Below are 13,545 nucleotides of genomic sequence, written 5' to 3' on the forward strand. Positions count from 1 at the left end.
TGTGTTATTGGGGCTGCTGGTGAAATCAGAGACAAATCTCGCGATAACCCCACTGGGGCCAGCATCACATCCATTCTTTGTACAGGCTTTGAAGGTATTAAGTGCTAAGGATTTTGGTTTGACATCTGAATCCAGCTGCATTGTTGTGAGAATCCCTTGCAGATTATTGCTCTAGACCAACCTTTCATATATAATCTATTGCCGTGGGTTTAGTGCTTCAGAAGGGGTGATGGACGTTTGTTTTGCGGATTTAAGCATTCCCCTCCTCTTCTTCCTTTTCTTTTCCCCTTCCTTGGAAAATGGATCCTATTAACGACTGCAGATGACACCACACATGCCAATACATTTGCAACCCGTTGGCTCACAGCAAGGGCTGCATTCGAGCTAAAAACTTCCCCAAGGATCCAAGTAAAACATCGGGATGGAGAGGAGGAACAAAGACCGTGCGTCTGCCCTCCGGGTCCTTGCCCAGTTCTTGCCTTTGCAGCCCATATTACTGCAGAAAGCAGGAGAGATAGCCACCGAGATGCATGTGTGAGCTAGGACCTCAAAAGTCATTTGCATTTCATTATGCCAGGCCATGGCTGAGCTGCTCTGCCATAATGCCGTGGGTGCTGCTATGGGAACTGCTCTCCAAAAATGCCCGTGAACAACTTTCTGGGCACGGGTCAGGTACCAAGTTGTGCCTCCAGCATCTCCCTGTTGCAGACAAACCCCAAATCCTCCTGTACTGGATCCTGGGCAGGTTCAACCCCATGTCACTGCGGGAAAGGTCAGAAACTTTGGCAGCATCACAGCACTTCTCCACTTACTCCAGGCATGCTGCCTTCCTTCCTGTGCTGCTTGTGACACATATGCTGTGGGACAGACCTAGCTGCATTGGCTTTAACCCAGCCAGATCTGCTTTCTCTGCTCCACGAGAGGATAGCAAGGTATTCGGGCAAAACCAGACTGGCCTGCCCTGTCTGTTTTTCCCCAGCACATCCTTGCAGCTCTCATCTGCAGCTAAGCCCCTGCTCTCAGACCTGTCCCCGCTGCTCACCTCATCTCAGAAGGACGCTGAGCTGTCTGCGTGCACCAAGGGGAAAGCTGTCCCTGTTGCAGGAGGCATTTGCAGTGCACGCAGCAGCAGTGTGCTCCCGGTCCATCACAGGGCAGTGGGGCTCATGTGAGCCAGGACACTGCTGCATCCTTCTGCTGCTGGCAAGGTCCAGACATGGGGCTTGCTCTTCTGCAATTTTCTGTGCAACGCTTCAGAGAGCGCAGCAAAATCCTTCAGTGACTCTAATAACGTTTCCCTCCGAAGCCCTAGGGTATTCCCCCCCTGTGTTCTAAGCCTGTACCCCCCCCCCCCCCATCCCTGTGAAGTCATGCTTCAGGTCTGCTGAAATCCTATCAAATACCTCCTGAAATCCCCTGGAGCCCCTGTGACAGTTTATTGAGAGTCCAGGACTGTTTGACCTTGGAGGGGGGGAGAAAGGCAGGGGAAGAAAGAGCAGCAATGGGCTTCCCTGCCAAACTCCTTGATCCTATGCTGAGCCTCTTGCAGAGACTCAGCCCAGCCAGGAATCAGTCCCAGCCCATTGGTGGGGTATCTGGGCACTGTGCCCTCCTCTCCCCTCTGCCCCAGGTCTCTTGAGGGTCTCCTGCTGCACTGGGCAGTGCCACTGTGTGTACAGTGCAGTGCCTCCCCAAAAAAGCAGCAGTGCCCCTATCACCTGTGCCCGGTGCCCATCCTGGCATCCTGCCCACCTCCTCCTGTCCAGAAGAGATTTGGGGACCTCTGGATGACGGCTCAGTCCCCATCTCTGGTGCTTGGCATTTGCAGGAGGATTGCCCGCCCCAGGGGAGCTCTGTGCTGGGGGTTCCTCCCATCCCTCAGGAAATAATTAAAATATTTACATATATATATATGTATAATATATACAATATTTTTATAACAATAACTGCTTGTTACTTGTTCTTTGTTGGAAGCAAATCAGAGGATGCATGAGAAGCTGCTGTCCTCCATGAGGAAGGACAGGCTGTGCTGAGCATCCAGGTTATCACTGCCAGGGCAGGGCTGGCAACAACACCACTCTTGCCACTGATCTGGTGCTGATGCACTCAGGAAAAGTGCGTTTGCTTCTGGGGGTTTTGTTATTAAAAGGCCATCGATAAATTACAGGGAGTCCAGAGGAAAATTGATTAAAGGATTAGATGATAGCATATGACCTGAAGGGGAGATTAAGGGAATTTAGTGAGGTGCTCGCTGCAGAGTGGAGCTGGGGGAAGTGGGGAGGGAAGAAAATGAAAACAACCTTGCAAAGATTTTACAGGTGATGATTAGAGTGGGTGAAAACAGTCGCTGTGAGTAATCGAGTCAGTTTGTGCTTCACGCTTCATTTTGCAAATTGTGGGCTGTCACGCGGGTGAGAAGGGGCTCCCCAAGCCCCTCGAGCCCCTCGAGCTGCCCTGGCCATGCATGCCAGGAGCATCCTGCAGGGTTTGCTCACTGCCACTTGCGGGGATTTAAGCATCAAGCCAGGATTTGAGGAAGATGAGCGTCATTTTCGTAAAGCAAAGAGCCTTTTTTTAGCTCCATTTCTTTACAGATGGGCTGAATAATGGGACCTCCCTTGAAGCCAGCTGAGTTAAGGATGCAGCTATTACTTCCAAATGCAGTGAAGTCTGGGGTTGTGTGACTTACATCATCCCAAGGACCTCATTGCCGTAAGATAAGGAGGAGGCCAGGGCCTGATGCAGGCCTGAGTATAAAAAACAAGACATTCGTAAAAAGAGCAGTGGTGTCGAGCAGTGGTGAGCTGCTGAGCGGGTATCTCAGACCACCTCTTCCAGAAATGCCACACTCCTCTGGGTTTCATACCCTTGAAGGATGCACTTTTAGTGAGCTGCAGAGACTGATGCTCTGAAGCTGGGCTCTCTCCTCCTTCCTGCCTCCACCCCACGTACCAGCAGCACAGGGGAGGATTTAAGCTTGAGCTAGGGACCCTCCTGCTGTTAGTGACATGCCTGACTGGTGTTTTCTCAAAGACAGAGAGCGGGCAGCTAAGGACTGGTGTGGAGACCTAATTTCCTGGGACAAATTAAGCGTCTTCCCTGATGCATGTCATTAATGGGCTAGCAGCATCCTCAGGGATGCAGCCTGAAGAGCACCACCGACCAGACACCCCCTGGGGTGTCTGTTTTGGCCCTATCCCCACCAGAGTCCAGTGCTGTGATTTTCCAGGGTATATTACGCAGAAGGACATGTAGGATGGGCGAGGTGGCTTCACTAGCCACACCGAGGAGGCTGGCTGCTGCTGCAGGGACTCGCATGGATGCGGGGTGGGAATAGCATGGAAAAAAGCCATATGAGGCTCCTTCTGGTCCTGTGTCAGCTCTCTGCAGCTAACTCTGGCATCTCTCGGGGGACCTCTGACTCCAGCCCAGCTGTTTTCACAAGGTTTCCCAGCCGGACTGCGCCAATGACACAAAGCTGGGCAAAGCCACCAGTGTTGTGGGGGCCGGGGCTCTTGCCCATGAAGGGCTGCATGGTCCCTGGGGCTGAGGGACGGGCATGGGCTGCAGATCAGCTCCATGGAGCAGTGTAGCATCTCACCAGGAGAGCAGTGTTGCAGGGCAGAAGGGCAGTCCTGAAGACGTGAGTCGGTGGCCAGGGGATGCTGAGTCTGCGTGAGCAAACCTGGATGCAATCTGGATGGCCGAACACCGAGTCAGCTTGAGGATGAGCAAATGGCTCTGCTGCCTGTGCAGACACCCAGTGCGCAGGGGGGTACCTGCACAGAGATGACCACTTTCAGGTCCTCTGTCCCAGCTGAATCCAAGGTGGAGCAGCTGGTGTAGGCTGGAGGGTGCTGTGGGGTCTGCCTTGTAAGGGGATGGGAGCACAGCCTGCAGCGTTTCCTCTAGCAAAACGTGGGAGAAAAGAAGAGAGGTTTTCCGTAAATGCTGAAGGAAAGGAGCTTTTCCTGCAAAAGCCAGTTGCCAGAGCAAGAAGAAAGTGGATGGGGGTATGCCTGGTTACTAACCGCTCCTGTCAGCTCCTTCTCCTGCCAAAAAATATCCCTTTCTCTCTTCCAGAGAGTCAGAAATCTCTTACTTCTTCTTCTTCATTCCCCATGGGGTGAGAGGCCCCTCTGCCAGCAGGTACCCCCATCACCGGGGTAGTGCAGAGAACAGCCTGGGGAAGAGCAGAGCTGGGTATGTATCCAGGCTGCATCTCGAGAGGGATGAAGAGAGAAGAGGCATTTTTGGAGAGCCGCTGGCTGTGAGAGGCAGCCCACACTCCCCTGCTGGGAGTGATAGCTGGTAATATTTGTGGCTAGCTTGTTGCTCAGTACATGACAAAGTGCTTGTAGCTTCCCTCCAGAGGCTCCTCCTGGATAAATATACAATTTCCAGGAGTTCTGGTGGGACAGCTTTGCCGAGGATACACGGCTGCTGATGGTCCCAGTTGTGTCTGACTGCACCTGGTATTTTCCCTGTCTTCTCCATCTGGAGAGGCCGGGAGAATGCATTGCTTTCTTGCAGCCTTTAAAAAAGGTGATGGAGGGGGCAGGGGCATTGCACAGGTTAGATTGTGCAGGGGTTTTGTGCGTGGAGCTGGGAGAAGAGGGAGAAGGGGATGCTGAGTCCCCTTCTGCAAGCTCCGCAGGCATGGAGGCAGGGGGCTGCCACAGCACAGACCCTCGGGCTCCCCAATACCTGCCGGGGAGCCCTGGCAGTCCCCCTGCATGCCCCCTGCACAGCTGAGCTGGGGAAGGCACTGCCCTCCCGCACAGCAAACAGGGATGTTCCCTTTCTCTGGCTGGCAGCTTTTCCAGCTGAGCTCCTGGAGGGGATTTCCAGGACTCTGCACAGATTCGGGCTCCAGGGCTGTGTGTTGCTCACAGCTGGTGTGGGCTGAGACCAGGCACGGCAGAAAACAACACTTCAGAGTAGTTTTGGGCTGCTCTGATCAAGCCTTTTATTGAGGGGTACCAAGGGAGGCAGCTACTCCTCTCTGGGGATCGGGGCTGTGATGTGCTCCCACATGCACCAATGACAAGCTCCTTGGGGTGAGGAGGAACTGCTGGGGGACCCATGTGCGTGCTAGGAAGCATTTTCCCCCTGCATTGCCTTGGCACGGTGCATCCAGCCCCATGTCGAGGAGGAGGGTCCCCTGGAAGCAGAAACTATTTTGGCAGAGACTGGAAAACCTCATGCAATTCATGCCCTGCATCCTTCCCAGCCATTTTAGAGGGGTTAGGCTCAGCATTTGGGTGGGAGCTGCAGGGGCGTCAAGCTCTCCTCCCCGGACCCCAGCAGCGGAAAGCCCCGTGGCTGTGCTGAGAAAGCAAAGAGCACATCAGCACCCTGCTCTCCTCACAGGGGCTGCCGCCTCTTCCCCGCTGGCTGGGCACGGCAGCCTGGTGCCCCAGGATGCTCCAGCCCTGAGCCACAGGCAGGGACACACTTTCCATCCCCAGAGCCTCCTTTGGCTCCATTTGTCAGCACCTTCCCCTGGGAGCTGCACAGTCCCTCACCCCCTGCCGCTCTTCAGGTCTCCAGGAGCTGGACGGAGGCCCAGCATGCTCAATCCCAGAGCAGCCGGTAACGAGGTTTGGTCATTACTGCCCGGGGCTATGTGCGAACCAGTGACCTGGCTCTGAAATGGTTTATGTTACATGCAAATCCCCTCGCAGAGGTGTTGGGGGAGGAAAGCCGGCCTCGCCGTGAACTCCCTGGGCTGGAGAGCAAACCCCAGCGCTGCAAAGGGCTTCCCATGCCCGGCGTGCTCGCTGTGCTGTCGTGTCCTGCCTTGCTGGTCTACCCCTCTCGGGTGTGCCGCACCAAGCACTGTGGGCCCTGGCCTCGCTCGAGGCCTGGCGGTGCTACCGTTATACACAAAACAATAATCAGCTGCCGTAACGAGGATGCAGAGTAGCTGAGCTGGCTTCCCTGCTGTTGTGCCGGCTCCAAGTAGAAACAGCTGCATTTGGTTTGGTTAAATGTTTTATTTACTCCCAATTATCCCAGATAACAGATTTGCTTTCTTTTGTTCAATATTTAATACTGTTTTGGAGCAAAGCTGCTCTTTGGTTTCCGATGGAGGACAGGAGGGTTAGGAAGGACTTTCTGCTGTGGTGCGGTCCCAAGCGAAGGCTGGAGGCACCCAGCATCCCTGCTGCGCATCAGTCCCTAAGGCACCCGGCCCAGCATCCCGGCCCGTGAGGACAAGGTCACCTGCAGGAGCACAGCTGGGTTTGGGATGCCGGTGTGCCAGGCAGGAGCTCCAAGGACCTGCGTGGGCATTGCCCTGGGACAGCAATCCTGCCCAGCACTGGGTCTGCTGGAGGGAGTCAGCTCTGCAGCTGGGAGCAAGGGGGTCTGTCACGGGTGCGGGCTGCCTGATGGCTTCACCTGCCTAAATCACCTTCCTGCAGCATACCACACCTTGGGGAGCATCTCCGGAGAGGGCTGCCTTGACAGCCGGCCACCCCACACCATGCCACGGTTGCTGGAGCCCCTCTCCTCTTGCACTTTCCTATTGCTGCTTAACCAGGCTTGTTTGCTAATTTTTTGAAGGCTTGAGAGCTGTCAGGTTTGAAGAGCACCTTTGCTGTGCCATGAATAGCATGGCCTCGTGCGGTGCAGGATGAAGCAAGCTCCGGTGAGCCTGTTATCACACTGTCCTGCTGTGAGGCAGCTTTTAGGGCTAGGAGCTTGCACTGTGATTTGGGCTTAAAGCGGGGCTCTGAGCTCTCTCTTCTCTATGAGTAATGCCTCGCCCAAAAATTTACAGCGCTGCCTCTTGACATGCGCGCTGAATTTTCTGCAAGGGAAATGAGAAAATCCATAGCTTGGTTTATGAGCCCCAATCAGTGTAAAACAGGGCCTTTTAGAAATTTATCCTTTGCTGAGTCCACCTTTTTCTCCGGCACCTTCTGAGGAATAAATTCTTGCTCTTTGAGGCTGGGGAACTGGCTCCTAGATGGCAGCAGGGCCAGGGGACTTTGGTTACAGCCGCAGGTGTCCCTGGCCCGTTTCGGGAGCTCCCGGGGAGATGCTGCAGCATGAGGGCGTCGGGGCTGGGTGAGGTGCTGGCTGAATGTGGGCAACTCTGGTGTTCAGCTGGGACGGCTCACACACCAGAGGGATACGTCTTCGGTGTCTAATTCCTTGGAGAGGAATGTCCCCCTGAAAATGTCCTTTGCTAAGGTTGGAGGTGGCTTAGACTGACTGGCAGACGTCAACCCTGTCTCCATCACTTGCCCAGGTCACCCAGGAGGTCAGTGAGGGACAAGCCCGTCTCACCCTGTGCCCCTGCACCCCTGGGCTCTCTAATTCTTTCTCACATGAATTTTGCTGCATTAATTTTTAAAAAAACTTGCTTAATCCTTCTTGAAGAAGCAATGGTTATGAACACGATGTTCCCAGAGCACAGAAGCACAATGCCAGGGAGCATCACCTGCCTCCATACCACCCCACCACTGTCCTCTGCACCCCTCCTCATCCTCACTCTTATCCAATAACAGCCTGGACAAGGGGTAACAGAGCAAAATCAGAGCTTCACCTCCCCGCCTTTCTCCAGCAACAAAACACAGCCGCATCCCAACATTTGGGGCGGTGGAAGGGACCGTCCCCAGCCACAGCCATGCTGCACTCCAGCACAGGTGGTGCACGGTAGACGGATGCTGCCCTGATCCGCTGGGCAGTAGAAATACAATTCATTCATTGTTGTTTTCTTTGTTGTTTCCTACCAGCCTGCTGTATACGACAATTTTAGAAAAGTGCTGTTAGATAAATAATACATCGTGCTTACAGCCAGCGTGTGCATAACAAAAGCACCTGCGTAGGTGCGTGCGCAGATGTGTGGGGTGTGCTGCTCTCGTGCCCGTGTGCCCCCGTGCTCGGGGCTGGCATCTCACGCCCAGGTGGGTCCCCATTGTGCCCTCCAGCCTCTGCGGCTTTGCTTTCGGTCACTTGGGTGCCTTTTTGCTTATCGGCACATACCCACCGCCTGCAAGGTCATGGCTGTGGTGCGAAAAAAATCAGGGGGTGAGAATGTGGAGGGCGTGTTAGGCACAGGCAAGAGATGGGGCAGCGATTCTGCCATGAGCACTGGGGAGAGGCAGGGATGCTAACAGCAGGAGTCTGGCAGCAGAACAGCATCGGCGCTGGGGTTGTCCCCCAGTGCGGGGAAGCACAGGGGTCCTGCCTACATGCAGGCAGGCTGTGTCACAGCTGTAGCTCTAGCACAAGCACACGCTGCTGTCACGGACCCCGGAGGCTTCTCTGGCCCGAGGCCGGGATGATGAGTTATGCAGGTGACCCCACAAGCACGCTGTAGGATCAGTATCCCCCAGCAGCCCAGCACCTGAATGTGCCCCGAGTGCACAAGAAGAAATACCTCCTACAGAAGTGTTTGAGAGGCCTCTTAAAACTTTTATTGGTACTATTTTTTGTATCCCTCCACCTGTGGAGCAAGGCATCTTTAGTACGTTCAGCCCTCAGCAGGAGAGGAAAATTATAACTGATCCATTTCAGAAACCTCTAAAAATGACCTAAAATAACTTTTCTATATATAAAAATGCCACAATTTTAATGCCCATTATCTCATGACCTAGCAGGGCTAGGAAAAGCTATTGTAGATCATTTTTAGTGGTTTCTAAAATGGATTGGTCACACTTTTCCCCTGCACAGTGGGACTCAGGGTACAAGGACGCCTGGGCTTTAGAGATGGGGAGGGAGACAAAAAAAATGTGTCTGTGCTGATGCATCCAGAGCTGTTTCATCCTTGAGGACCACTTGTTGTGCTTTCCCCAGCTGAGCAGAGATGCTGGAGCTGGTCAAGCAACTGCTATTTCCAACAAGCCAGAGAGACAGCGGTCAAATGGATGCAAAGCCTAGGGCACCATGTGGTGGGAAAGCCAACCCCGTCCTTGCCACAGACCTTCTGCGGGGTCTGCAGAGATGATGACCCTGGCACCAGCTTTCGCTGCTTGTCGCAGCTCCAAATTTTGCTGGAGCATTGCATGGCTCGCGAGCAGCATGCCCGGGTGGGATGCACCCAGCTCTGGCACAGCCTTTAATCCCCTTGCCCCGAGCTTTTGCAGCAAGGCTGGTTGCAGCCCAAGCCACTGGGAAGCCGCCACGGATGGGCATTAAACACGATGGGTTTGCAGAGAGGACATCAGCAGAGCGCATGGGAGAAGTGGCTTCCTGCCATGCGAGAGGTTAATAGACAGATTAGAGAGGGCAGGCACTGTTTGCAGTGAAAGGAAAGGAGCTCTGCCTTTACAGAGTTCAGCAGCTCCATGAGGTGATGGGGAAGTAAATATTTGCCAGGATTAGGGAGGCTGCGTGCAGGAGCCCAGGGAGAAGTGCCCGTGCAGGGGCAATGTGTTGCTCGGGCTGTTTTTGGCATCGGGCAGGGGCTGAGAGCTGGACATTAGCCAGGGGAGGATGGAGGAGGTTGGAGTGGGACACCCCGCACCCAGAGGCACTGCCCAAAGCCTCAGGGCAGAAAAAGCCTTTAATGCTCCCTTGATGGCTTTGTTTTCCTCCGCTGCCTTTCTTGCTCTCTGGATCAGCCCGACGGGCTGGCCCACCTCCAAAGACAGCATTATGGAGCACCGGATCGATTGGAGCCTGCAATTTTATTTGCTCTCTTTAAGAGCCTTTGATGGGCAGAATGAGCTGTGCCGGTGAGTGCCTTTCCTGGGAGAGGAGGGGAGAGGAACAGGGTTGCAAGCCACCATCTCTCATAGGGAGATGGGGACACTGCCACCAGCTTGGAGAAGACACCATGGCAGGGTGGGCAGAGACAGCCCTCCCGATGCACCATGGCAGCTAAGAAGGGGCTTTTAGCCCTCTCCTTCATGGTACCTGGTGGTCACGGTCACAGTCACCCACATGGTGTCATGATCACAGCCCCGAGTGGCACATAGCACTGGCCCTGCGCTCTCCTGTGGGATGGACTTTCTGCCCATCAAGGTGGAAGGTGGGGCAGTTGCGTGGCATCCCCCTCCCAAAATGCCTGTGGCTCTGGGACTAGTGGCTCTTTGGAGAGATGGAGGTGGCAGGAATGTCCCCCTGAGACAGCTTGTCCCTGCCCAGAAAGAGAAGGCAATGGCTGGGGCGAGACAGGCTTCGTAACAGCAGCGTCCCTTCAGCAGCAGCGGGCTGAGAATGCTGCATGGGCACCAGGGTGGCAGAGTTATAAGGGTCATTTTGTACCCCTTCCCCAGGCTCTCCTTCCACCTCTGGGTTTCTAAAAGGCACCAGGGGATGAAAGGTGGAGGAGGATGTGGGCACAGACGCTAGGGACTGCATTTAGGGCCCCAATCCTGGAGCAGAGGACAGGATCTTCAAGGCATTCAAGGTTGTGAAAATGGGGGCATCTTCCATCTTCAAAGGCTGCTGCAGAGTGGGGATGGAAGCGGGAGGCAGTTTGGGCAGCCACCCTTCTCCCAGCAAAGCAAATCTGGAGGCATGAGCCTGCCCCAGCTTCCTTGGTGGAGGAATTAGCACAGATTACCAAGAGCCGGATCCGGTGTAATACTGGAGGCAACGGAGATAAATTATCCTCAGACGGACTAATTGCAGCTCAGTAGCAGTGCAGCATCTAGGGCCATGTGGGTAGGGCAGAGCCTCCTCTGGCAGTCCCTCCATTGGGCAGGGACTGCGCGGGACTTCAGGGATGCTCGCAGAAGCCTTGGCTGCCTCTACCCGGCTTCCCGGCTGGCTCCTGGTGTCATGTGGGACAGCTGAGCACAAGCAGCAAGTGGGCGAGAGGCCCACGGTAGTATCCCCAGCATCCTCCCCCCCCATGCAATATTTCCAGCCCCCAGCCCGGTTTGCCGGGTGCCAGGCGGGTGCTGTTAGCCCACACTGCCACCACGTGGTCGCTCGGACCCCAAAGCCTGTCCCTAAATCCCCTGCACCCCTTCAGCCGCTCCGAAACACCTCCCAGGAGCCCCCAACCCCCACCACTGCCCCCTGCAAAGGGCGATGCCGCCCTGCTTTTTGTCCCGCCTCACCCCGGGGGCAGCTGTGGGACAGGGAAGGGGTTAAGGAGCCGACAAGGAGGAGGAGGATGGAGCTGTAGCAGGGATCAGGCCCTTGTCTCTGGCCTTGCGATTAGCCACTCTGTTTTGCTGCGGAGGGTCTGCTTGAATAATTTAGCAGGGAGGCTCATTAACCAGGCTCTGGCCTTCGTCTGCCGGCTGAAGGCTGAAATAGCCATTAGGAGGAACACGCGTCACGGAGCGGCACAGCCTCCTCTCCCTGCCGGCCCCCTACTCTCCCTTTCCCTCTCCCTCTCCCTCCCCCTCTCCTTGCTCCCTGCTCCCTGACTCTGCTGCCCTTGGCTCTCTTGTCATCTGCTTGCTCCTTCTCCAGCCCTGCCCCAGGGGTGCTGGCGGGCGTGCAAGCCCTGTGCCTCTGTTTCCCCTCTGTAGACAGCAGTAGGGTGCTGCAGCTGGAACTCGTGACATCCCCCCAGAAAGCTTTTCTAGCAAAACCCATCCTTATTTTCTGACGATGGGCTCTGCTGTGCAATGCCGAGCCAGAATCCCAACGGCCCACCCTGGTGGTCTGTGCTCATGGCACAGACAGTTGCCTTCTCCAGAGGGCACGGTCAGGCTGCTGTTTCCCATCAGGGTTCTGCTCTGGTCCTAGATGCATCCCCAAGCATGTTACACCAGTGAGGCCTGGGCTGCGCCTAAGCGGGGCCAAGGAGACCTCCAGGAGACCAGCAGCTCTGCAGGGCTGTGCGCCACGTGGGGGATTTGCACAGACATGGCTGCAGAGATGTCCCATTTTGCATTGATGTCTTGAGGCTTTGGCATCCTCCTGGTGCTGCCAGCTCACCGGTGCAACAAGGGCACCCTTAGCCGACTCACAGCATCCTTTGCTTCTCTGGCACAGCATGCAGAGGGGTGTTAGGTTGGTGCATGGCTTCCCTGCACCAACATCAGTATGGGTTGCTCCATAGCAAGACATGGTGCATGCATGGTGCTGTGGGACTTGCGATTTGCCCTTGCAGTCCTCGGGGGAAGGAGTTTCCCAGCCTGGGGGTGCTCCCTGAACTCTTGCATCTCTGCATCCCAGTTTGCATCTCATTTTAAGTAATGGCAGTGGTAAGGCGTCTGCCTCAGTGGCAGGGAGGAGAGCGGTTAGCCGTGTGGTGGGGAGCCCTGCCGGGACTGCGGTGGGGTGGTGAGCACCAATGTTTGTGCTGAGGCTGACAGGTCTGCTAGGTTTGTTTCAAAACCTCTGCTTGGTTTTGAAGAAAGAGAAGAGTGTGTCCTAGGACATCCCGGGTGGTTGCATGAGGACGAGGACTAACGAAAGAGGGGAAAGAGGAACCGCCACAGGTTCAGACAGCCTTTCTGAGGGAACCCTGGTGCACATCCAGCTCAGAGAGTGTATTTTACGGCAAGGTACTGTGCCAAGGTGCTGTAGTTACAGCCAAACTCTGCTCTTAGCCATGCAAGTGTCCAGGTACCAAGAGAGTTGACTTCAGTGTCAGTTCAGATAAGATTATTACCAACGTACAAGGGCAAAATTCATCAGCTGAAAGGCATCACATCTCATCCTCCCACACGCACCGGCCCTCGGCATTTCGCAGTCTTCCTGCAGCTCTGGCTGTGCTCCTGCAAAGAGCACGGAGTGCACATACGTCCAGGAAAGCCGAGTGCAGTGTGAACACTTGGTTGGGTTTAAAATCCTCTTCTGCCTCTAACCTCTAGGACCGGCTGACAAGGCCAGAGGAAGGCTGCTCCCCACTGCATGCTCTCTTCCTGACTCCAGTTGCCTCCGTGTCTCTTGGGAGGCAGGGCTCTGGGATGGGATGCTCTGCCCCGCTGCTGAAAGCGTTAACGCTGCCAGTCATCCTGCAGACCTGAATTTCCTCTGCTGGTTTCAGGTTGTTCCTCCTCATCTTGCCATAAGCAGTCCTTCTTCCTCCCTTTGAGGATCTCTGGTCTTTTGGAGGATCATCCTTCAACAAGATTATCACTCCCCAGGGACGTGGCAGAGAAAGCCATGAGCACTGTAGCTTAATGGGGTCAAGAGAGCAGCACCTCCTCCCCATCAGCAACGTCTCTGTTGCAGCCTTGAAGACAATTTCCCCCGGTACCTGCCAACCTCCTCTGCTACTCTGTCTCTCATTAGAGCCAGTGAGCTGTCAGGGGAGAAGGTGAGCTGATGTGCACAGCCCAGTCCAAACCAAGGTCTCATTGGGGATCTCAGGGCAGACAAGGCCCCCAGATGCTTCAAGCAGCTGATAAATGTAGACCATATGTTTATGGTGGAGGGTAGGAAGGCTCTGCAGAGGGACCTGGACAGGCTGGATCGATGGGCCGTGGCCAACTGTATGAGGGTCAACAAGGCCAAGTGCCGGGTCCTGCACTTCGGCCACAACAACCCCATGCAGCGCTACAGGCTTGGGGAAGAGTGGCTGGAAAGCTGCCTGGCGGAAAAGGACCTGGGGGTGCTGGTCGACAGCCGGCTGAACATGAGCCGGCAGTGTGCCCAGGTGGCCAAGAAGGCCAA

At 55.2% G+C, this 13,545-nt stretch overlaps 1 protein-coding gene across 1 annotated transcript in view; it reads left to right on the top strand.

The window, feature by feature from the left end:
• The window catches only part of CNTFR (ciliary neurotrophic factor receptor), an 88,253-nt gene that overhangs the window by 52,075 nt on the left and 22,633 nt on the right, over positions 1-13,545 (top strand). The window lies entirely within an intron of this gene.

Source organism: Pygoscelis adeliae, unplaced genomic scaffold (assembly GCF_000699105.1).
Source record: "Pygoscelis adeliae isolate BGI_AS28 unplaced genomic scaffold, ASM69910v1 Scaffold442, whole genome shotgun sequence".
NCBI lineage: Eukaryota > Metazoa > Chordata > Aves > Sphenisciformes > Spheniscidae > Pygoscelis > Pygoscelis adeliae.